Source organism: Ictalurus punctatus, chromosome 7, assembly GCF_001660625.3.
Source record: "Ictalurus punctatus breed USDA103 chromosome 7, Coco_2.0, whole genome shotgun sequence".
In the NCBI taxonomy this organism is placed as follows: domain Eukaryota; kingdom Metazoa; phylum Chordata; class Actinopteri; order Siluriformes; family Ictaluridae; genus Ictalurus; species Ictalurus punctatus.
In genome coordinates, this window is record NC_030422.2 from 4,422,408 (window position 1) to 4,449,962 (window position 27,555).

Sequence of the window (27,555 nt, forward strand, 5' to 3'; positions counted from 1 at the left end):
GGATGAATGCGAACTACTTTTGTTATTGTACTTTTGATGAAAACTGACTTTCTAGACATAAAATGTCACTTTTTTCACCTTATCATACTTTTTCATCAACTTTTGCATTTTAAGGTAATCATATTTCGTAATATTTTGGGTCAGAAACATTTCATAGTACTATATTATGTCTAACTATGTGAAAAAAATCAAATTGGAGTAGGTCGGGCAACTGATTATATGAGTTTGTTAGAAAAACCACTTTCCTTTGCTCCTAGCGCCTTCTCGTTCGCTGTATAGCGTTTTGAGCGGATAAAGAGCACAAGTGTGCATGGAGACACTGGATGAATGGGAACAAGTTTTGTTATTGCTCTTTTGATGATAACTGACTTTCTAGACATAAAATGTCACTTTTTTCACCTTATCATACTTTTTCATCAACTTTTGCATTTTAAGGTAAACAATCATATTTCGTAATATTTTGGGTCAGAAACATCTCTTAGTACTATATTATGTCTAACTATGTGAAAAAAATCAAATTGGAGCAGGTCGGGCAACTGATTATATGAGTTTGTTAGAAAAACCACTTTCCTTTGCTCCTAGCGCCTTCTCGTTCGCTCTATAGCGTTTTGAGCGGATAAAGAGCACAAGTGCGTAAGGAGACACAGGATGAATGCGAACTACTTTTGTTATTGTACTTTTGATCAAAACTGACTTTCTAGACATAAAAATGTCACTTTTTTCACCTTATCATACTTTTTCATCAACTTTTGCATTTTAATGTAAACAATCATATTTCGTAATATTTTGGGTCAGAAACATCTCTTAGTACTACATTATGTCTAACTATGTGAAAAAAATCAAATTGGAGTAGGTCGGGCAACTGATTACATGAGTATGTTAGAAAAACCACTTTCCTTTGCTCCTAGCGCCTTCTCGTTAGCTCTATAGCGTTTTGAGCGGATAAAGAGCACAAGTGTGTAAGGAGACACTGGATGAATGCGAACTACTTTTGTTATTGTACTTTTGATGAAAACTGACTTTCTAGACATAAAATGTCACTTTTTTCACCTTATCATACTTTTTCATCAACTTTTGCATTTTAAGGTAAACAATCATATTTCGTAATATTTTGGGTCAGAAACATTTCTTAGTACTATATTATGTCTAACTATGTGAAAAAAATCAAATTGGAGTAGGTCGGGCAACTGATTATATGAGTTTGTTAGAAAAACCACTTTCCTTTGCTCCTAGCGCCTTCTCGTTCGCTCTATAGCGTTTTGAGCGGATAAAGAGCACAAGTGTGTAAGGAGACACTGGATGAATGCGAACTACTTTTGTTATTGTACTTTTGATGAAAACTGACTTTCTAGACATAAAATGTCACTTTTTTCACCTTATCATACTTTTTCATCAACTTTTGCATTTTAAGGTAAACAATCATATTTCGTAATATTTTGGGTCAGAAACATTTCTTAGTACTATATTATGTCTAACTATGTGAAAAAAATCAAATTGGAGTAGGTCGGGCAACTGATTATATGAGTTTGTTAGAAAAACCACTTTCCTTTGCTCCTAGCGCCTTCGCGTTCGCTCTATAGCGTTTTGAGCGGATAAAGAGCACAAGTGTGTAAGGAGACACAGGATGAATGCGAACTACTTTTGTTATTGTACTTTTGATGAAAACTGACTTTCTAGACATAAAATGTCACTTTTTTCACCTTATCATACTTTTTCATCAACTTTTGCATTTTAAGGTAAACAATCATATTTCGTAATATTTTGGGTCAGAAACATTTCATAGTACTATATTATGTCTAACTATGTGAAAAAAATCAAATTGGAGTAGGTCGGGCAACTGATTATATGAGTTTGTTAGAAAAACCACTTTCCTTTGCTCCTAGCGCCTTCTCGTTCGCTCTATAGCGTTTTGAGCGGATAAAGAGCACAAGTGTGCATGGAGACACTGGATGAATGCGAACTACTTTTGTTATTGTACTTTTGATGAAAACTGACTTTCTAGACATAAAATGTCACTTTTTTCACCTTATCATACTTTTTCATCAACTTTTGCATTTTAAGGTAAACAATCATATTTCGTAATATTTTGGGTCAGAAACATTTCTTAGTACTATATTATGTCTAACTATGTGAAAAAAATCAAATTGGAGTAGGTCGGGCAACTGATTATATGAGTTTGTTAGAAAAACCACTTTCCTTTGCTCCTAGCGCCTTCTCGTTCGCTCTATAGCGTTTTGAGCGGATAAAGAGCACAAGTGTGTAAGGAGACACAGGATGAATGCGAACTACTTTTGTTATTGTACTTTTGATGAAAACTGACTTTCTAGACATAAAATGTCACTTTTTTCACCTTATCATACTTTTTCATCAACTTTTGCATTTTAAGGTAAACAATCATATTTCGTAATATTTTGGGTCAGAAACATTTCTTAGTACTATATTATGTCTAACTATGTGAAAAAAATCAAATTGGAGTAGGTCGGGCAACTGATTATATGAGTTTGTTAGAAAAACCACTTTCCTTTGCTCCTAGCGCCTTCTCGTTCGCTCTATAGCGTTTTGAGCGGATAAAGAGCACAAGTGTGTAAGGAGACACAGGATGACTGCGAACTACTTTTGTTATTGTACTTTTGATGAAAACTGACTTTCTAGACATAAAAATGTCACTTTTTTCACCTTATCATACTTTTTCAACAACTTTTGCATTTTAATGTAAACAATCATATTTCGTAATATTTTGGGTCAGAAACATTTCATAGTACTATATTATGTCTAACTATGTGAAAAAAATCAAATTGGAGTAGGTCGGGCAACTGATTATATGAGTTTGTTAGAAAAACCACTTTCCTTTGCTCCTAGCGCCTTCTCGTTCGCTCTATAGCGTTTTGAGCGGATAAAGAGCACAAGTGTGCATGGAGACACTGGATGAATGCGAACTACTTTTGTTATTGTACTTTTGATGAAAACTGACTTTCTAGACATAAAATGTCACTTTTTTCACCTTATCATACTTTTTCATCAACTTTTGCATTTTAAGGTAAACAATCATATTTCGTAATATTTTGGGTCAGAAACATTTCTTAGTACTATATTATGTCTAACTATGTGAAAAAAATCAAATTGGAGTAGGTCGGGCAACTGATTATATGAGTTTGTTAGAAAAACCACTTTCCTTTGCTCCTAGCGCCTTCTCGTTCGCTCTATAGCGTTTTGAGCGGATAAAGAGCACAAGTGTGTAAGGAGACACAGGATGAATGCGAACTACTTTTGTTATTGTACTTTTGATGAAAACTGACTTTCTAGACATAAAATGTCACTTTTTTCACCTTATCATACTTTTTCATCAACTTTTGCATTTTAATGTAAACAATCATATTTCGTAATATTTTGGGTCAGAAACATCTCTTAGAACTATATTATGTCTAACTATGTGAAAAAAATCAAATTGGAGTAGGTCGGGCAACTGATTATATGAGTTTGTTAGAAAAACCACTTTCCTTTGCTCCTAGCGCCTTCTCGTTCGCTCTATAGCGTTTTGAGCGGATAAAGAGCACAAGTGTGTAAGGAGACACAGGATGAATGCGAACTACTTTTGTTATTGTACTTTTGATGAAAACTGACTTTCTAGACATAAAATGTCACTTTTTTCACCTTATCATACTTTTTCATCAACTTTTGCATTTTAAGGTAAACAATCATATTTCGTAATATTTTGGGTCAGAAACATCTCTTATATTATATTATGTCTAACTATGTGAAAAAAATCAAATTGGAGTAGGTCGGGCAACTGATTATATGAGTTTGTTAGAAAAACCACTTTCCTTTGCTCCTAGCGCCTTCTCGTTCGCGCTATAGCGTTTTGAGCGGATAAAGAGCACAAGTGTGTAAGGAGACACAGGATGAATGCGAACTACTTTTGTTATTGTACTTTTGATGAAAACTGACTTTCTAGACATAAAATGTCACTTTTTTCACCTTATCATACTTTTTCATCAACTTTTGCATTTTAAGGTAAACAATCATATTTCGTAATATTTTGGGTCAGAAACATTTCTTAGTACTATATTATGTCTAACTATGTGAAAAAAATCAAATTGGAGTAGGTCGGGCAACTGATTATATGAGTTTGTTAGAAAAACCACTTTCCTTTGCTCCTAGCGCCTTCTCGTTCGCTCTATAGCGTTTTGAGCGGATAAAGAGCACAAGTGTGTAAGGAGACACAGGATGACTGCGAACTACTTTTGTTATTGTACTTTTGATGAAAACTGACTTTCTAGACATAAAAATGTCACTTTTTTCACCTTATCATACTTTTTCAACAACTTTTGCATTTTAATGTAAACAATCATATTTCGTAATATTTTGGGTCAGAAACATTTCATAGTACTATATTATGTCTAACTATGTGAAAAAAATCAAATTGGAGTAGGTCGGGCAACTGATTATATGAGTTTGTTAGAAAAACCACTTTCCTTTGCTCCTAGCGCCTTCTCGTTCGCTCTATAGCGTTTTGAGCGGATAAAGAGCACAAGTGTGTAAGGAGACACAGGATGAATGCGAACTACTTTTGTTATTGTACTTTTGATGAAAACTGACTTTCTAGACATAAAATGTCACTTTTTTCACCTTATCATACTTTTTCATCAACTTTTGCATTTTAAGGTAAACAATCATATTTCGTAATATTTTGGGTCAGAAACATTTCTTAGTACTATATTATGTCTAACTATGTGAAAAAAATCAAATTGGAGTAGGTCGGGCAACTGATTATATGAGTTTGTTAGAAAAACCACTTTCCTTTGCTCCTAGCGCCTTCTCGTTCGCTCTATAGCGTTTTGAGCGGATAAAGAGCACAAGTGTGCATGGAGACACTGGATGAATGCGAACTACTTTTGTTATTGTACTTTTGATGAAAACTGACTTTCTAGACATAAAATGTCACTTTTTTCACCTTATCATACTTTTTCATCAACTTTTGCATTTTAAGGTAAACAATCATATTTCGTAATATTTTGGGTCAGAAACATTTCTTAGTACTATATTATGTCTAACTATGTGAAAAAAATCAAATTGGAGTAGGTCGGGCAACTGATTATATGAGTTTGTTAGAAAAACCACTTTCCTTTGCTCCTAGCGCCTTCTCGTTCGCTCTATAGCGTTTTGAGCGGATAAAGAGCACAAGTGTGTAAGGAGACACAGGATGAATGCGAACTACTTTTGTTATTGTACTTTTGATGAAAACTGACTTTCTAGACATAAAATGTCACTTTTTTCACCTTATCATACTTTTTCATCAACTTTTGCATTTTAAGGTAAACAATCATATTTCGTAATATTTTGGGTCAGAAACATTTCTTAGTACTATATTATGTCTAACTATGTGAAAAAAATCAAATTGGAGTAGGTCGGGCAACTGATTATATGAGTTTGTTAGAAAAACCACTTTCCTTTGCTCCTAGCGCCTTCTCGTTCGCTCTATAGCGTTTTGAGCGGATAAAGAGCACAAGTGTGTAAGGAGACACAGGATGAATGCGAACTACTTTTGTTATTGTACTTTTGATGAAAACTGACTTTCTAGACATAAAATGTCACTTTTTTCACCTTATCATACTTTTTCATCAACTTTTGCATTTTAAGGTAAACAATCATATTTCGTAATATTTTGGGTCAGAAACATCTCTTATATTATATTATGTCTAACTATGTGAAAAAAATCAAATTGGAGTAGGTCGGGCAACTGATTATATGAGTTTGTTAGAAAAACCACTTTCCTTTGCTCCTAGCGCCTTCTCGTTCGCGCTATAGCGTTTTGAGCGGATAAAGAGCACAAGTGTGTAAGGAGACACAGGATGAATGCGAACTACTTTTGTTATTGTACTTTTGATGAAAACTGACTTTCTAGACATAAAAATGTCACTTTTTTCACCTTATCATACTTTTTCATCAACTTTTGCATTTTAATGTAAACAATCATATTTCGTAATATTTTGGGTCAGAAACATTTCTTAGTACTATATTATGTCTAACTATGTGAAAAAAATCAAATTGGAGTAGGTCGGGCAACTGATTATATGAGTTTGTTAGAAAAACCACTTTCCTTTGCTCCTAGCGCCTTCTCGTTCGCTCTATAGCGTTTTGAGCGGATAAAGAGCACAAGTGCGTAAGGAGACACAGGATGAATGCGAACTACTTTTGTTATTGTACTTTTGATGAAAACTGACTTTCTAGACATAAAAATGTCACTTTTTTCACCTTATCATACTTTTTCATCAACTTTTGCATTTTAAGGTAAACAATCATATTTCGTAATATTTTGGGTCAGAAACATTTCTTAGTACTATATTATGTCTAACTATGTGAAAAAAATCAAATTGGAGTAGGTCGGGCAACTGATTATATGAGTTTGTTAGAAAAACCACTTTCCTTTGCTCCTAGCGCCTTCTCGTTCGCTCTATAGCGTTTTGAGCGGATAAAGAGCACAAGTGTGCATGGAGACACTGGATGAATGGGAACAAGTTTTGTTATTGCTCTTTTGATGATAACTGACTTTCTAGACATAAAATGTCACTTTTTTCACCTTATCATACTTTTTCATGAACTTTTGCATTTTAAGGTAAACAATCATATTTCGTAATATTTTGGGTCAGAAACATTTCTTAGTACTATATTATGTCTAACTATGTGAAAAAAATCAAATTGGAGTAGGTCGGGCAACTGATTATATGAGTTTGTTAGAAAAACCACTTTCCTTTGCTCCTAGCGCCTTCTCGTTCGCTGTATAGCGTTTTGAGCGGATAAAGAGCACAAGTGTGCATGGAGACAATGGATGAATGGGAACAAGTTTTGTTATTGCTCTTTTGATGATAACTGACTTTCTAGACATAAAATGTCACTTTTTTCACCTTATCATACTTTTTCATCAACTTTTCATTTTAAGGTAAACAATCATATTTCGTAATATTTTGGGTCAGAAACATTTCTTAGTACTATATTATGTCTAACTATGTGACAAAAATCAAATTGGAGTAGGTCGGGCAACTGATTATATGAGTTTGTTAGAAAAACCACTTTCCTTTGCTCCTAGCGCCTTCTCGTTCGCTGTATAGCGTTTTGAGCGGATAAAGAGCACAAGTGTGCATGGAGACACTGGATGAATGGGAACAAGTTTTGTTATTGCTCTTTTGATGATAACTGACTTTCTAGACATAAAATGTCACTTTTTTCACCTTATCATACTTTTTCATCAACTTTTGCATTTTAAGGTAAACAATCATATTTCGTAATATTTTGGGTCAGAAACATTTCTTAGTACTATATTATGTCTAACTATGTGAAAAAAATCAAATTGGAGTAGGTCGGGCAACTGATTATATGAGTTTGTTAGAAAAACCACTTTCCTTTGCTCCTAGCGCCTTCTCGTTCGCTCTATAGCGTTTTGAGCGGATAAAGAGCACAAGTGTGCATGGAGACACTGGATGAATGGGAACAAGTTTTGTTATAGCACTTTTGATGAAAACTGACTTTCTAGACATAAAATGTCACTTTTTTCACCTTATCATACTTTTTCATCGACTTTTGCATTTTAAGGTAAACAATCATATTTCGTAATATTTTGGGTCAGAAACATTTCTTAGTACTATATTATGTCTAACTATGTGAAAAAAATCAAATTGGAGTAGGTCGGGCAACTGATTATATGAGTTTGTTAGAAAAACCACTTTCCTTTGCTCCTAGCGCCTTCTCGTTCGCTCTATAGCGTTTTGAGCGGATAAAGAGCACAAGTGTGTAAGGAGACACAGGATGAATGCGAACTACTTTTGTTATTGTACTTTTGATGAAAACTGACTTTCTAGACATAAAAATGTCACTTTTTTCACCTTATCATACTTTTTCATCAACTTTTGCATTTTAAGGTAAACAATCATATTTCGTAATATTTTGGGTCAGAAACATTTCTTAGTACTATATTATGTCTAACTATGTGAAAAAAATCAAATTGGAGTAGGTCGGGCAACTGATTATATGAGTTTGTTAGAAAAACCACTTTCCTTTGCTCCTAGCGCCTTCTCGTTCGCTCTATAGCGTTTTGAGCGGATAAAGAGCACAAGTGTGTAAGGAGACACAGGATGAATGGGAACAAGTTTTGTTATTGCACTTTTGATGATAACTGACTTTCTAGACATAAAATGTCACTTTTTTCACCTTATCATACTTTTTCAACAACTTTTGCATTTTAATGTAAACAATCATATTTCGTAATATTTTGGGTCAGAAACATCTCTTAGTACTATATTATGTCTAACTATGTGAAAAAAATCAAATTGAAGTAGGTCGGGCAACTGATTATATGAGTTTGTTAGAAAAACCACTTTCCTTTGCTCCTAGCGCCTTCTCGTTCGCTCTATAGCGTTTTGAGCGGATAAAGAGCACAAGTGTGTAAGGAGACACTGGATGAATGCGAACTACTTTTGTTATTGTACTTTTGATGAAAACTGACTTTCTAGACATAAAATGTCACTTTTTTCACCTTATCATACTTTTTCATCAACTTTTGCATTTTAAGGTAAACAATCATATTTCGTAATATTTTGGGTCAGAAACATTTCTTAGTACTATATTATGTCTAACTATGTGAAAAAAATCAAATTGGAGTAGGTCGGGCAACTGATTATATGAGTTTGTTAGAAAAACCACTTTCCTTTGCTCCTAGCGCCTTCGCGTTCGCTCTATAGCGTTTTGAGCGGATAAAGAGCACAAGTGTGTAAGGAGACACAGGATGAATGCGAACTACTTTTGTTATTGTACTTTTGATGAAAACTGACTTTCTAGACATAAAATGTCACTTTTTTCACCTTATCATACTTTTTCATCAACTTTTGCATTTTAAGGTAAACAATCATATTTCGTAATATTTTGGGTCAGAAACATTTCATAGTACTATATTATGTCTAACTATGTGAAAAAAATCAAATTGGAGTAGGTCGGGCAACTGATTATATGAGTTTGTTAGAAAAACCACTTTCCTTTGCTCCTAGCGCCTTCTCGTTCGCTCTATAGCGTTTTGAGCGGATAAAGAGCACAAGTGTGAATGGAGACACTGGATGAATGCGAACTACTTTTGTTATTGTACTTTTGATGAAAACTGACTTTCTAGACATAAAATGTCACTTTTTTCACCTTATCATACTTTTTCATCAACTTTTGCATTTTAAGGTAAACAATCATATTTCGTAATATTTTGGGTCAGAAACATTTCTTAGTACTATATTATGTCTAACTATGTGAAAAAAATCAAATTGGAGTAGGTCGGGCAACTGATTATATGAGTTTGTTAGAAAAACCACTTTCCTTTGCTCCTAGCGCCTTCTCGTTCGCTCTATAGCGTTTTGAGCGGATAAAGAGCACAAGTGTGTAAGGAGACACAGGATGAATGCGAACTACTTTTGTTATTGTACTTTTGATGAAAACTGACTTTCTAGACATAAAATGTCACTTTTTTCACCTTATCATACTTTTTCATCAACTTTTGCATTTTAAGGTAAACAATCATATTTCGTAATATTTTGGGTCAGAAACATTTCTTAGTACTATATTATGTCTAACTATGTGAAAAAAATCAAATTGGAGTAGGTCGGGCAACTGATTATATGAGTTTGTTAGAAAAACCACTTTCCTTTGCTCCTAGCGCCTTCTCGTTCGCTCTATAGCCTTTTGAGCGGATAAAGAGCACAAGTGTGTAAGGAGACACAGGATGACTGCGAACTACTTTTGTTATTGTACTTTTGATGAAAACTGACTTTCTAGACATAAAAATGTCACTTTTTTCACCTTATCATACTTTTTCAACAACTTTTGCATTTTAATGTAAACAATCATATTTCGTAATATTTTGGGTCAGAAACATTTCATAGTACTATATTATGTCTAACTATGTGAAAAAAATCAAATTGGAGTAGGTCGGGCAACTGATTATATGAGTTTGTTAGAAAAACCACTTTCCTTTGCTCCTAGCGCCTTCTCGTTCGCTCTATAGCGTTTTGAGCGGATAAAGAGCACAAGTGTGCATGGAGACACTGGATGAATGCGAACTACTTTTGTTATTGTACTTTTGATGAAAACTGACTTTCTAGACATAAAATGTCACTTTTTTCACCTTATCATACTTTTTCATCAACTTTTGCATTTTAAGGTAAACAATCATATTTCGTAATATTTTGGGTCAGAAACATTTCTTAGTACTATATTATGTCTAACTATGTGAAAAAAATCAAATTGGAGTAGGTCGGGCAACTGATTATATGAGTTTGTTAGAAAAACCACTTTCCTTTGCTCCTAGCGCCTTCTCGTTCGCTCTATAGCGTTTTGAGCGGATAAAGAGCACAAGTGTGTAAGGAGACACAGGATGAATGCGAACTACTTTTGTTATTGTACTTTTGATGAAAACTGACTTTCTAGACATAAAATGTCACTTTTTTCACCTTATCATACTTTTTCATCAACTTTTGCATTTTAAGGTAAACAATCATATTTCGTAATATTTTGGGTCAGAAACATTTCTTAGTACTATATTATGTCTAACTATGTGAAAAAAATCAAATTGGAGTAGGTCGGGCAACTGATTATATGAGTTTGTTAGAAAAACCACTTTCCTTTGCTCCTAGCGCCTTCTCGTTCGCTCTATAGCGTTTTGAGCGGATAAAGAGCACAAGTGTGTAAGGAGACACAGGATGAATGCGAACTACTTTTGTTATTGTACTTTTGATGAAAACTGACTTTCTAGACATAAAATGTCACTTTTTTCACCTTATCATACTTTTTCATCAACTTTTGCATTTTAATGTAAACAATCATATTTCGTAATATTTTGGGTCAGAAACATCTCTTAGAACTATATTATGTCTAACTATGTGAAAAAAATCAAATTGGAGTAGGTCGGGCAACTGATTATATGAGTTTGTTAGAAAAACCACTTTCCTTTGCTCCTAGCGCCTTCTCGTTCGCTCTATAGCGTTTTGAGCGGATAAAGAGCACAAGTGTGTAAGGAGACACAGGATGAATGCGAACTACTTTTGTTATTGTACTTTTGATGAAAACTGACTTTCTAGACATAAAATGTCACTTTTTTCACCTTATCATACTTTTTCATCAACTTTTGCATTTTAAGGTAAACAATCATATTTCGTAATATTTTGGGTCAGAAACATCTCTTATATTATATTATGTCTAACTATGTGAAAAAAATCAAATTGGAGTAGGTCGGGCAACTGATTATATGAGTTTGTTAGAAAAACCACTTTCCTTTGCTCCTAGCGCCTTCTCGTTCGCGCTATAGCGTTTTGAGCGGATAAAGAGCACAAGTGTGTAAGGAGACACAGGATGAATGCGAACTACTTTTGTTATTGTACTTTTGATGAAAACTGACTTTCTAGACATAAAATGTCACTTTTTTCACCTTATCATACTTTTTCATCAACTTTTGCATTTTAAGGTAAACAATCATATTTCGTAATATTTTGGGTCAGAAACATTTCTTAGTACTATATTATGTCTAACTATGTGAAAAAAATCAAATTGGAGTAGGTCGGGCAACTGATTATATGAGTTTGTTAGAAAAACCACTTTCCTTTGCTCCTAGCGCCTTCTCGTTCGCTCTATAGCGTTTTGAGCGGATAAAGAGCACAAGTGTGTAAGGAGACACAGGATGACTGCGAACTACTTTTGTTATTGTACTTTTGATGAAAACTGACTTTCTAGACATAAAAATGTCACTTTTTTCACCTTATCATACTTTTTCAACAACTTTTGCATTTTAATGTAAACAATCATATTTCGTAATATTTTGGGTCAGAAACATTTCATAGTACTATATTATGTCTAACTATGTGAAAAAAATCAAATTGGAGTAGGTCGGGCAACTGATTATATGAGTTTGTTAGAAAAACCACTTTCCTTTGCTCCTAGCGCCTTCTCGTTCGCTCTATAGCGTTTTGAGCGGATAAAGAGCACAAGTGTGTAAGGAGACACAGGATGAATGCGAACTACTTTTGTTATTGTACTTTTGATGAAAACTGACTTTCTAGACATAAAATGTCACTTTTTTCACCTTATCATACTTTTTCATCAACTTTTGCATTTTAAGGTAAACAATCATATTTCGTAATATTTTGGGTCAGAAACATTTCTTAGTACTATATTATGTCTAACTATGTGAAAAAAATCAAATTGGAGTAGGTCGGGCAACTGATTATATGAGTTTGTTAGAAAAACCACTTTCCTTTGCTCCTAGCGCCTTCTCGTTCGCTCTATAGCGTTTTGAGCGGATAAAGAGCACAAGTGTGCATGGAGACACTGGATGAATGCGAACTACTTTTGTTATTGTACTTTTGATGAAAACTGACTTTCTAGACATAAAATGTCACTTTTTTCACCTTATCATACTTTTTCATCAACTTTTGCATTTTAAGGTAAACAATCATATTTCGTAATATTTTGGGTCAGAAACATTTCTTAGTACTATATTATGTCTAACTATGTGAAAAAAATCAAATTGGAGTAGGTCGGGCAACTGATTATATGAGTTTGTTAGAAAAACCACTTTCCTTTGCTCCTAGCGCCTTCTCGTTCGCTCTATAGCGTTTTGAGCGGATAAAGAGCACAAGTGTGTAAGGAGACACAGGATGAATGCGAACTACTTTTGTTATTGTACTTTTGATGAAAACTGACTTTCTAGACATAAAATGTCACTTTTTTCACCTTATCATACTTTTTCATCAACTTTTGCATTTTAAGGTAAACAATCATATTTCGTAATATTTTGGGTCAGAAACATTTCTTAGTACTATATTATGTCTAACTATGTGAAAAAAATCAAATTGGAGTAGGTCGGGCAACTGATTATATGAGTTTGTTAGAAAAACCACTTTCCTTTGCTCCTAGCGCCTTCTCGTTCGCTCTATAGCGTTTTGAGCGGATAAAGAGCACAAGTGTGTAAGGAGACACAGGATGAATGCGAACTACTTTTGTTATTGTACTTTTGATGAAAACTGACTTTCTAGACATAAAATGTCACTTTTTTCACCTTATCATACTTTTTCATCAACTTTTGCATTTTAAGGTAAACAATCATATTTCGTAATATTTTGGGTCAGAAACATCTCTTATATTATATTATGTCTAACTATGTGAAAAAAATCAAATTGGAGTAGGTCGGGCAACTGATTATATGAGTTTGTTAGAAAAACCACTTTCCTTTGCTCCTAGCGCCTTCTCGTTCGCGCTATAGCGTTTTGAGCGGATAAAGAGCACAAGTGAGTAAGGAGACACAGGATGAATGCGAACTACTTTTGTTATTGTACTTTTGATGAAAACTGACTTTCTAGACATAAAAATGTCACTTTTTTCACCTTATCATACTTTTTCATCAACTTTTGCATTTTAATGTAAACAATCATATTTCGTAATATTTTGGGTCAGAAACATTTCTTAGTACTATATTATGTCTAACTATGTGAAAAAAATCAAATTGGAGTAGGTCGGGCAACTGATTATATGAGTTTGTTAGAAAAACCACTTTCCTTTGCTCCTAGCGCCTTCTCGTTCGCGCTATAGCGTTTTGAGCGGATAAAGAGCACAAGTGCGTAAGGAGACACAGGATGAATGCGAACTACTTTTGTTATTGTACTTTTGATGAAAACTGACTTTCTAGACATAAAAATGTCACTTTTTTCACCTTATCATACTTTTTCATCAACTTTTGCATTTTAAGGTAAACAATCATATTTCGTAATATTTTGGGTCAGAAACATTTCTTAGTACTATATTATGTCTAACTATGTGAAAAAAATCAAATTGGAGTAGGTCGGGCAACTGATTATATGAGTTTGTTAGAAAAACCACTTTCCTTTGCTCCTAGCGCCTTCTCGTTCGCTCTATAGCGTTTTGAGCGGATAAAGAGCACAAGTGTGCATGGAGACACTGGATGAATGGGAACAAGTTTTGTTATTGCTCTTTTGATGATAACTGACTTTCTAGACATAAAATGTCACTTTTTTCACCTTATCATACTTTTTCATGAACTTTTGCATTTTAAGGTAAACAATCATATTTCGTAATATTTTGGGTCAGAAACATTTCTTAGTACTATATTATGTCTAACTATGTGAAAAAAATCAAATTGGAGTAGGTCGGGCAACTGATTATATGAGTTTGTTAGAAAAACCACTTTCCTTTGCTCCTAGCGCCTTCTCGTTCGCTGTATAGCGTTTTGAGCGGATAAAGAGCACAAGTGTGCATGGAGACAATGGATGAATGGGAACAAGTTTTGTTATTGCTCTTTTGATGATAACTGACTTTCTAGACATAAAATGTCACTTTTTTCACCTTATCATACTTTTTCATCAACTTTTCATTTTAAGGTAAACAATCATATTTCGTAATATTTTGGGTCAGAAACATTTCTTAGTACTATATTATGTCTAACTATGTGACAAAAATCAAATTGGAGTAGGTCGGGCAACTGATTATATGAGTTTGTTAGAAAAACCACTTTCCTTTGCTCCTAGCGCCTTCTCGTTCGCTGTATAGCGTTTTGAGCGGATAAAGAGCACAAGTGTGCATGGAGACACTGGATGAATGGGAACAAGTTTTGTTATTGCTCTTTTGATGATAACTGACTTTCTAGACATAAAATGTCACTTTTTTCACCTTATCATACTTTTTCATCAACTTTTGCATTTTAAGGTAAACAATCATATTTCGTAATATTTTGGGTCAGAAACATTTCTTAGTACTATATTATGTCTAACTATGTGAAAAAAATCAAATTGGAGTAGGTCGGGCAACTGATTATATGAGTTTGTTAGAAAAACCACTTTCCTTTGCTCCTAGCGCCTTCTCGTTCGCTCTATAGCGTTTTGAGCGGATAAAGAGCACAAGTGTGCATGGAGACACTGGATGAATGGGAACAAGTTTTGTTATAGCACTTTTGATGAAAACTGACTTTCTAGACATAAAATGTCACTTTTTTCACCTTATCATACTTTTTCATCGACTTTTGCATTTTAAGGTAAACAATCATATTTCGTAATATTTTGGGTCAGAAACATTTCTTAGTACTATATTATGTCTAACTATGTGAAAAAAATCAAATTGGAGTAGGTCGGGCAACTGATTATATGAGTTTGTTAGAAAAACCACTTTCCTTTGCTCCTAGCGCCTTCTCGTTCGCTCTATAGCGTTTTGAGCGGATAAAGAGCACAAGTGTGTAAGGAGACACAGGATGAATGCGAACTACTTTTGTTATTGTACTTTTGATGAAAACTGACTTTCTAGACATAAAAATGTCACTTTTTTCACCTTATCATACTTTTTCATCAACTTTTGCATTTTAAGGTAAACAATCATATTTCGTAATATTTTGGGTCAGAAACATTTCTTAGTACTATATTATGTCTAACTATGTGAAAAAAATCAAATTGGAGTAGGTCGGGCAACTGATTATATGAGTTTGTTAGAAAAACCACTTTCCTTTGCTCCTAGCGCCTTCTCGTTCGCTCTATAGCGTTTTGAGCGGATAAAGAGCACAAGTGTGTAAGGAGACACAGGATGAATGGGAACAAGTTTTGTTATTGCACTTTTGATGATAACTGACTTTCTAGACATAAAATGTCACTTTTTTCACCTTATCATACTTTTTCAACAACTTTTGCATTTTAATGTAAACAATCATATTTCGTAATATTTTGGGTCAGAAACATCTCTTAGTACTATATTATGTCTAACTATGTGAAAAAAATCAAATTGAAGTAGGTCGGGCAACTGATTATATGAGTTTGTTAGAAAAACCACTTTCCTTTGCTCCTAGCGCCTTCTCGTTCGCTCTATAGCGTTTTGAGCGGATAAAGAGCACAAGTGTGTAAGGAGACACAGGATGAATGCGAACTACTTTTGTTATTGTACTTTTGATGAAAACTGACTTTCTAGACATAAAATGTCACTTTTTTCACCTTATCATACTTTTTCATCAACTTTTGCATTTTAAGGTAAACAATCATATTTCGTAATATTTTGGGTCAGAAACATTTCTTAGTACTATATTATAGTACTAACTATGTGAAAAAAATCAAATTGGAGTAGGTCGGGCAACTGATTATATGAGTTTGTTAGAAAAACCACTTTCCTTTGCTCCTAGCGCCTTCTCGTTCGCTCTATAGCGTTTTGAGCGGATAAAGAGCACAAGTGTGTAAGGAGACACAGGATGAATGCGAACTACTTTTGTTATTGTACTTTTGATGAAAACTGACTTTCTAGACATAAAATGTCACTTTTTTCACCTTATCATACTTTTTCATCAACTTTTGCATTTTAAGGTAAACAATCATATTTCGTAATATTTTGGGTCAGAAACATTTCTTAGTACTATATTATATCTAACTATGTGAAAAAAATCAAATTGGAGTAGGTCGGGCAACTGATTATATGAGTTTGTTAGAAAAACCACTTTCCTTTGCTCCTAGCGCCTTCGCGTTCGCGCTATAGCGTTTTGAGCGGATAAAGAGGACAAGTGTGTAAGGAGACACAGGATGAATGCGAACTACTTTTGTTATTGTACTTTTGATGAAAACTGACTTTCTAGACATAAAATGTCACTTTTTTCACCTTATCATACTTTTTCATCAACTTTTGCATTTTAAGGTAAACAATCATATTTCGTAATATTTTGGGTCAGAAACATTTCTTAGTACTATATTATGTCTAACTATGTGAAAAAAATCAAATTGGAGTAGGTCGGGCAACTGATTATATGAGTTTGTTAGAAAAACCACTTTCCTTTGCTCCTAGCGCCTTCTCGTTCGCTGTATAGCGTTTTGAGCGGATAAAGAGCACAAGTGTGCATGGAGACACTGGATGAATGGGAACAAGTTTTGTTATTGCTCTTTTGATGATAACTGACTTTCTAGACATAAAATGTCACTTTTTTCACCTTATCATACTTTTTCATCAACTTTTGCATTTTAAGGTAAACAATCATATTTCGTAATATTTTGGGTCAGAAACATTTCTTAGTACTATATTATGTCTAACTATGTGAAAAAAATCAAATTGGAGTAGGTCGGGCAACTGATTATATGAGTTTGTTAGAAAAACCACTTTCCTTTGCTCCTAGCGCCTTCTCGTTCGCTCTATAGCGTTTTGAGCGGATAAAGAGCACAAGTGTGTAAGGAGACACAGGATGAATGCGAACTACTTTTGTTATTGTACTTTTGATGAAAACTGACTTTCTAGACATAAAAATGTCACTTTTTTCACCTTATCATACTTTTTCATCAACTTTTGCATTTTAAGGTAAACAATCATATTTCGTAATATTTTGGGTCAGAAACATTTCTTAGTACTATATTATGTCTAACTATGTGAAAAAAATCAAATTGGAGTAGGTCGGGCAACTGATTATATGAGTTTGTTAGAAAAACCACTTTCCTTTGCTCCTAGCGCCTTCTCGTTCGCTCTATAGCGTTTTGAGCGGATAAAGAGCACAAGTGCGTAAGGAGACACAGGATGAATGCGAACTACTTTTGTTATTGTACTTTTGATGAAAACTGACTTTCTAGACATAAAATGTCACTTTTTTCACCTTATCATACTTTTTCATCAACTTTTGCATTTTAAGGTAAACAATCATATTTCGTAATATTTTGGGTCAGAAACATTTCTTAGTACTATATTATGTCTAACTATGTGAAAAAATCAAATTGGAGTAGGTCGGGCAACTGATTATATGAGTTTGTTAGAAAAACCACTTTCCTTTGCTCCTAGCGCCTTCTCGTTCGCTCTATAGCGTTTTGAGCGGATAAAGAGCACAAGTGCGTAAGGAGACACAGGATGAATGCGAACTACTTTTGTTATTGTACTTTTGATGAAAAACTGACTTTCTAGACATAAAAATGTCACTTTTTTCACCTTATCATACTTTTTCATCAACTTTTGCATTTTAATGTAAACAATCATATTTCGAAATATTTTGGGTCAGAAACATTTCTTAGTACTATATTATGTCTAACTATGTGAAAAAAAATCAAATTGGAGTAGGTCGGGCAACTGATTATATGAGTTTGTTAGAAAAACCACTTTCCTTTGCTCCTAGCGCCTTCTCGTTCGCTCTATAGCGTTTTGAGCGGATAAAGAGCACAAGTGCGTAAGGAGACACAGGATGAATGCGAACTACTTTTGTTATTGTACTTTTGATGAAAACTGACTTTCTAGACATAAAAAATGTCACTTTTTTCACCTTATCATACTTTTTCATCAACTTTTGCATTTTAAGGTAAACAATCATATTTCGTAATATTTTGGGTCAGAAACATTTCTTAGTACTATATTATGTCTAACTATGTGAAAAAAATCAAATTGGAGTAGGTCGGGCAACTGATTATATGAGTTTGTTAGAAAAACCACTTTCCTTGCTCCTAGCGCCTTCTCGTTCGCTGTATAGCGTTTTTGAGCGGATAAAGAGCACAAGTGTGCATGGAGACACTGGATGAATGGGAACAAGTTTTGTTATTGCTCTTTTGATGATAAACTGACTTTCTAGACATAAAATGTCACTTTTTTCACCTTATCATACTTTTTCATCAACTTTTGCATTTTATAGGTAACCATCATATTTCGTAATATTTTGGGTCAGAAACATTTCTTAGTACTAGTATTATGTCTAACTATGTGAAAAAAAACTCAAATTGGAGTAGGTCGGGGCAACTGATTATATGAGTTTGTTAGAAAAAACCACTTTCCTTTGCTCCTAGCGCCTTCTCGTTCGCTCTATAGCGTTTTGAGCGGATAAAGAGCACAAGTGCGTAAGGAGACACAGGATGAATGCGAACTACTTTTGTTATTGTACTTTTGATGAAAACTGACTTTCTAGACATAAAAATGTCACTTTTTTCACCTTATCATACTTTTTCATCAACTTTTGCATTTTAATGTAAACAATCATATTTCGTAATATTTTGGTCAGAAACATTTCTTAGTACTATATTATGTCTAACTATGTGAAAAAAATCAAATTGGAGTAGGTCGGGCAACTGATTATATGAGTTTGTTAGAAAAACCACTTTCCTTTGCTCCTAGCGCCTTCTCGTTCGCTCTATAGCGTTTTGAGCGGATAAAGAGCACAAGTGTGTAAGGAGACACAGGATGAATGCGAACTACTTTTGTTATTGTACTTTTGATGAAAACTGACTTTCTAGACATAAAATGTCACTTTTTTCACCTTATCATACTTTTTCATCAACTTTTGCATTTTAATGTAAACAATCATATTTCGTAATATTTTGGGTCAGAAACATTTTAGTACTATATTATGTCTAACTATGTGAAAAAAATCAAATTGGAGTAGGTCGGGCAACTGATTATATGAGTTTGTTAGAAAAACCACTTTCCTTTGCTCCTAGCGCCTTCTCGTTCGCTCTATAGCGTTTTGAGCGGATAAAGAGCACAAGTGTGTAAGGAGACACAGGATGAATGCGAACTACTTTTGTTATTGTACTTTTGATGAAAACTGACTTTCTAGACATAAAATGTCACTTTTTTCACCTTATCATACTTTCATCAACTTTTGCATTTTAATGTAAACAATCATATTTCGTAATATTTTGGGTCAGAAACATTCTTAGTACTATATTATGTCTAACTATGTGAAAAAAATCAAATTGGAGTAGGTCGGGCAACTGATTATATGAGTTTGTTAGAAAAACCACTTTCCTTTGCTCCTAGCGCCTTCTCGTTCGCTCTATAGCGTTTTGAGCGGATAAAGAGCACAAGTGTGTAAGGAGACACAGGATGAATGCGAACTACTTTTGTTATTGTACTTTTGATGAAAACTGACTTTCTAGACATAAAATGTCACTTTTTTCACCTTATCATACTTTTTCATCAACTTTTGCATTTTAATGTAAACAATCATATTTCGTAATATTTTGGGTCAGAAACATTTCTTAGTACTATATTATGTCTAACTATGTGAAAAAAATCAAATTGGAGTAGGTCGGGCAACTGATTATATGAGTTTGTTAGAAAAACCACTTTCCTTTGCTCCTAGCGCCTTCTCGTTCGCTCTATAGCGTTTTGAGCGGATAAAGAGCACAAGTGTGTAAGGAGACACAGGATGAATGCGAACTACTTTTGTTATTGTACTTTTGATGAAAACTGACTTTCTAGACATAAAATGTCACTTTTTTCACCTTATCATACTTTTTCATCAACTTTTGCATTTTAATGTAAACAATCATATTTCGTAATATTTTGGGTCAGAAACATTTCATAGTACTATATTATGTCTAACTATGTGAAAAAAATCAAATTGGAGTAGGTCGGGCAACTGATTATATGAGTTTGTTTGTTAGAAAACCACTTTCCTTTGCTCCTAGCGCCTTCTCGTTCGCTCTATAGCGTTTTGAGCGGATAAAGAGCACAAGTGTGTAAGGAGACACAGGATGAATGCGAACTACTTTTGTTATTGTACTTTTGATGAAAACTGACTTTCTAGACATAAAATGTCACTTTTTTCACCTTATCATACTTTTTCATCAACTTTTGCATTTTAATGTAAACAATCATATTTCGTAATATTTTGGGTCAGAAACATCTCTTAGTACTATATTATGTCTAACTATGTGAAAAAAATCAAATTGGAGTAGGTCGGGCAACTGATTATATGAGTTTGTTAGAAAAACCACTTTCCTTTGCTCCTAGCGCCTTCTCGTTCGCTCTATAGCGTTTTGAGCGGATAAAGAGCACAAGTGTGTAAGGAGACACAGGATGAATGCGAACTACTTTTGTTATTGTACTTTTGATGAAAACTGACTTTCTAGACATAAAATGTCACTTTTTTCACCTTATCATACCTTTTTCATCAACTTTTGCATTTTAATGTAAACAATCATATTTCGTAATATTTTGGGTCAGAAACATTTCTTAGTACTATATTATGTCTAACTATGTGAAAAAATCAAATTGGAGTAGGTCGGGCAACTGATTATATGAGTTTGTTAGAAAAACCACTTTCCTTTGCTCCTAGCGCCTTCTCGTTCGCTCTATAGCGTTTTGAGCGGATAAAGAGCACAAGTGTGTAAGGAGACACAGGATGAATGCGAACTACTTTTGTTATTGTACTTTTGATGAAAACTGACTTTCTAGACATAAAATGTCACTTTTTTCACCTTATCATACTTTTTCATCAACTTTTGCATTTTAATGTAAACAATCATATTTCGTAATATTTTGGGTCAGAAACATCTCTTAGTACTATATTATGTCTAACTATGTGAAAAAAATCAAATTGGAGTAGGTCGGGCAACTGATTATATGAGTTTGTTAGAAAAAACCACTTTCCTTTGCTCCTAGCGCCTTCTCGTTCGCTCTATAGCGTTTTGAGCGGATAAAGAGCACAAGTGTGTAAGGAGACACAGGATGAATGCGAACTACTTGTTATTGTACTTTTGATGAAAACTGACTTTCTAGACATAAAATGTCACTTTTTTCACCTTATCATACTTTTCATCAACTTTTGCATTTTAATGTAAACAATCATATTTCGTAATATTTTGGGTCAGAAACATTTCATAGTACTATATTATGTCTAACTATGTGAAAAAAAATCAAATTGGAGTAGGTCGGGCAACTGATTATATGAGTTTGTTAGAAAACCACTTTCCTTTGCTCCTAGCGCCTTCTCGTTCGCTCTATAGCGTTTTGAGCGGATAAAGAGCACAAGTGTGTAAGGAGACACAGGATGAATGCGAACTACTTTTGTTATTGTACTTTTGATGAAAACTGACTTTCTAGACATAAAATGTCACTTTTTTCACCTTATCATACTTTTTCATCAACTTTTGCATTTTAATGTAAACAATCATATTTCGTAATATTTTGGGTCAGAAACATTTCTTAGTACTATATTATGTCTAACTATGTGAAAAAATCAAATTGGAGTAGGTCGGGCAACTGATTATATGAGTTTGTTAGAAAAACCACTTTCCTTTGCTCCTAGCGCCTTCTCGTTCGCTCTATAGCGTTTGAGCGGATAAAGAGCACAAGTGTGTAAGGAGACACAGGATGAATGCGAACTACTTTTGTTATTGTACTTTTGATGAAAACTGACTTTCTAGACATAAAATGTCACTTTTTTCACCTTATCATACTTTTTCATCAACTTTTGCATTTTAAGGTAAACAATCATATTTCGTAATATTTTGGGTCAGAAACATTTCTTAGTACTATATTATGTCTAACTATGTGAAAAAAATCAAATTGGAGTAGGTCGGGCAACTGATTATATGAGTTTGTTAGAAAAACCACTTTCCTTTGCTCCTAGCGCCTTCTCGTTCGCTCTATAGCGTTTTGAGCGGATAAAGAGCACAAGTGTGCATAAGGAGACACAGGATGAATGCGAACTACTTTTGTTATTGTACTTTTGATGAAAACTGACTTTCTAGACATAAAATGTCACTTTTTTCACCTTATCATACTTTTTCATCAACTTTTGCATTTTAATGTAAACAATCATATTTCGTAATATTTTGGGTCAGAAACATTTCTTAGTACTATATTATGTCTAACTATGTGAAAAAAATCAAATTGGAGTAGGTCGGGCAACTGATTATATGAGTTTGTTAGAAAAACCACTTTCCTTTGCTCCTAGCGCCTTCTCGTTCGCTCTATAGCGTTTTGAGCGGATAAAGAGCACAAGTGTGTAAGGAGACACAGGATGAATGCGAACTACTTTTGTTATTGTACTTTTGATGAAAACTGACTTTCTAGACATAAAATGTCACTTTTTTCACCTTATCATACTTTTCATCAACTTTTGCATTTTAATGTAAACAATCATATTTCGTAATATTTTGGGTCAGAAACATTTCTTAGTACTATATTATGTCTAACTATGTGAAAAAAATCAAATTGGAGTAGGTCGGGCAACTGATTATATGAGTTTGTTAGAAAAAACCACTTTCCTTTGCTCCTAGCGCCTTCTCGTTCGCTCTATAGCGTTTTGAGCGGATAAAGAGCACAAGTGTGTAAGGAGACACAGGATGAATGCGAACTACTTTTGTTATTGTACTTTTGATGAAAACTGACTTTCTAGACATAAAATGTCACTTTTTTCACCTTATCATACTTTTTCATCAACTTTTGCATTTTAATGTAAACAATCATATTTCGTAATATTTTGGGTCAGAAACATTTCATAGTACTATATTATGTCTAACTATGTGAAAAAAATCAAATTGGAGTAGGTCGGGCAACTGATTATATGAGTTTGTTAGAAAAACCACTTTCCTTTGCTCCTAGCGCCTTCTCGTTCGCTCTATAGCGTTTTGAGCGGATAAAGAGCACAAGTGTGTAAGGAGACACAGGATGAATGCGAACTACTTTTGTTATTGTACTTTTGATGAAAACTGACTTTCTAGACATAAAATGTCACTTTTTTCACCTTATCATACTTTTTCATCAACTTTTGCATTTTAATGTAAACAATCATATTTCGTAATATTTTGGGTCAGAAACATCTTTAGTACTATATTATGTCTAACTATGTGAAAAAAATCAAATTGGAGTAGGTCGGGCAACTGATTATATGAGTTTGTTAGAAAAACCACTTTCCTTTGCTCCTAGCGCCTTCTCGTTCGCTCTATAGCGTTTTGAGCGGATAAAGAGCACAAGTGTGTAAGGAGACACAGGATGAATGCGAACTACTTTTGTTATTGTACTTTTGATGAAAACTGACTTTCTAGACATAAAATGTCACTTTTTTCACCTTATCATACTTTTTCATCAACTTTTGCATTTTAATGTAAACAATCATATTTCGTAATATTTTGGGTCAGAAACATTCTTAGTACTATATTATGTCTAACTATGTGAAAAAAATCAAATTGGAGTAGGTCGGGCAACTGATTATATGAGTTTGTTAGAAAAACCACTTTCCTTTGCTCCTAGCGCCTTCTCGTTCGCTCTATAGCGTTTTGAGCGGATAAAGAGCACAAGTGTGTAAGGAGACACAGGATGAATGCGAACTACTTTTGTTATTGTACTTTTGATGAAAACTGACTTTCTAGACATAAAATGTCACTTTTTTCACCTTATCATACTTTTTCATCAACTTTTGCATTTTAATGTAAACAATCATATTTCGTAATATTTTGGGTCAGAAACATTTCTTAGTACTATATTATGTCTAACTATGTGAAAAAAATCAAATTGGAGTAGGTCGGGCAACTGATTATATGAGTTTGTTAGAAAAACCACTTTCCTTTGCTCCTAGCGCCTTCTCGTTCGCTCTATAGCGTTTTGAGCGGATAAAGAGCACAAGTGTGTAAGGAGACACAGGATGAATGCGAACTACTTTTGTTATTGTACTTTTGATGAAAACTGACTTTCTAGACATAAAATGTCACTTTTTTCACCTTATCATACTTTTTCATCAACTTTTGCATTTTAATGTAAACAATCATATTTCGTAATATTTTGGGTCAGAAACATTTCATAGTACTATATTATGTCTAACTATGTGAAAAAAATCAAATTGGAGTAGGTCGGGCAACTGATTATATGAGTTTGTTAGAAAAACCACTTTCCTTTGCTCCTAGCGCCTTCTCGTTCGCTCTATAGCGTTTTGAGCGGATAAAGAGCACAAGTGTGTAAGGAGACACAGGATGAATGCGAACTACTTTTGTTATTGTACTTTTGATGAAAACTGACTTTCTAGACATAAAATGTCACTTTTTTCACCTTATCATACTTTTTCATCAACTTTTGCATTTTAATGTAAACAATCATATTTCGTAATATTTTGGGTCAGAAACATTTCTTAGTACTATATTATGTCTAACTATGTGAAAAAAATCAAATTGGAGTAGGTCGGGCAACTGATTATATGAGTTTGTTAGAAAAACCACTTTCCTTTGCTCCTAGCGCCTTCTCGTTCGCTCTATAGCGTTTTGAGCGGATAAAGAGCACAAGTGTGTAAGGAGACACAGGATGAATGCGAACTACTTTTGTTATTGTACTTTTGATGAAAACTGACTTTCTAGACATAAAATGTCACTTTTTTCACCTTATCATACTTTTTCATCAACTTTTGCATTTTAATGTAAACAATCATATTTCGTAATATTTTGGGTCAGAAACATTTCTTAGTACTATATTATGTCTAACTATGTGAAAAAAAATCAAATTGGAGTAGGTCGGGCAACTGATTATATGAGTTTGTTAGAAAAACCACTTTCCTTTGCTCCTAGCGCCTTCTCGTTCGCTCTATAGCGTTTTGAGCGGATAAAGAGCACAAGTGTGTAAGGAGACACAGGATGAATGCGAACTACTTTTGTTATTGTACTTTTGATGAAAACTGACTTTCTAGACATAAAATGTCACTTTTTTCACCTTATCATACTTTTTCATCAACTTTTGCATTTTAATGTAAACAATCATATTTCGTAATATTTTGGGTCAGAAACATTTCTTAGTACTATATTATGTCTAACTATGTGAAAAAATCAAATTGGAGTAGGTCGGGCAACTGATTATATGAGTTTGTTAGAAAAACCACTTTCCTTTGCTCCTAGCGCCTTCTCGTTCGCTCTATAGCGTTTTGAGCGGATAAAGAGCACAAGTGTGTAAGGAGACACAGGATGAATGCGAACTACTTTTGTTATTGTACTTTTGATGAAAACTGACTTTCTAGACATAAAATGTCACTTTTTTCACCTTATCATACTTTTTCATCAACTTTTGCATTTTAATGTAAACAATCATATTTCGTAATATTTTGGGTCAGAAACATTTCTTAGTACTATATTATGTCTAACTATGTGAAAAAAATCAAATTGGAGTAGGTCGGGCAACTGATTATATGAGTTTGTTAGAAAAACCACTTTCCTTTGCTCCTAGCGCCTTCTCGTTCGCTCTATAGCGTTTTGAGCGGGATAAAGAGCACAAGTGTGTAAGGAGACACAGGATGAATGCGAACTACTTTTGTTATTGTACTTTTGATGAAAACTGACTTTCTAGACATAAAATGTCACTTTTTTCACCTTATCATACTTTTTCATCAACTTTTGCATTTTAATGTAAACAATCATATTTCGTAATATTTTGGGTCAGAAACATTTCTTAGTACTATATTATGTCTAACTATGTGAAAAAAATCAAATTGGAGTAGGTCGGGCAACTGATTATATGAGTTTGTTAGAAAAACCACTTTCCTTTGCTCCTAGCGCCTTCTCGTTCGCTCTATAGCGTTTTGAGCGGATAAAGAGCACAAGTGTGTAAGGAGACACAGGATGAATGCGAAAACTTTTTGTTATTGTACTTTGATGAAAACTGACTTTCTAGACATAAAATGTCACTTTTTTCACCTTATCATACTTTTTCATCAACTTTTGCATTTTAATGTAAACAATCATATTTCGTAATATTTTGGGTCAGAAACATTTCTTAGTACTATATTATGTCTAACTATGTGAAAAAAATCAAATTGGAGTAGGTCGGGCAACTGATTATATGAGTTTGTTAGAAAAACCACTTTCCTTTGCTCCTAGCGCCTTCTCGTTCGCTCTATAGCGTTTTGAGCGGATAAAGAGCACAAGTGTGTAAGGAGACACAGGATGAATGCGAACTACTTTTGTTATTGTACTTTTGATGAAAACTGACTTTCTAGACATAAAATGTCACTTTTTTCACCTTATCATACTTTTTCATCAACTTTTGCATTTTAATGTAAACAATCATATTTCGTAATATTTTGGGTCAGAAACATTTCTTAGTACTATATTATGTCTAACTATGTGAAAAAAATCAAATTGGAGTAGGTCGGGCAACTGATTATATGAGTTTGTTAGAAAAACCACTTTCCTTTGCTCCTAGCGCCTTCTCGTTCGCTCTATAGCGTTTTGAGCGGATAAAGAGCACAAGTGTGTAAGGAGACACAGGATGAATGCGAACTACTTTTGTTATTGTACTTTTGATGAAAACTGACTTTCTAGACATAAAATGTCACTTTTTTCACCTTATCATACTTTTTCATCAACTTTTGCATTTTAATGTAAACAATCATATTTCGTAATATTTTGGGTCAGAAACATTTCATAGTACTCTATTATGTCTAACTATGTGAAAAAAATCAAATTGGAGTTGGTCGGGCAACTGATTATATGACTTTGTTAAAAAAAACCACTTTCCTTTGCTCCTAGCGCCTTCTCGTTCGCTCTATAGCGTTTTGAGCGGATAAAGAGCACAAGTGTGTAAGGAGACACAGGATGAACGCGAACTACTTTTGTTATTGTACTTTTGATGAAAACTGACTTTCTAGACATAAAATGTCACTTTTTCACCTTATCATACTTTTTCATCAACTTTTGCATTTTAATGTAAACAATCATATTTCGTAATATTTTGGGTCAGAAACATTTCTTAGTACTATATTATGTCTAAGTATGTGAAAAAAATCAAATTGGAGTAGGTCGGGCAACTGATTATATGAGTTTGTTAGAAAAACCACTT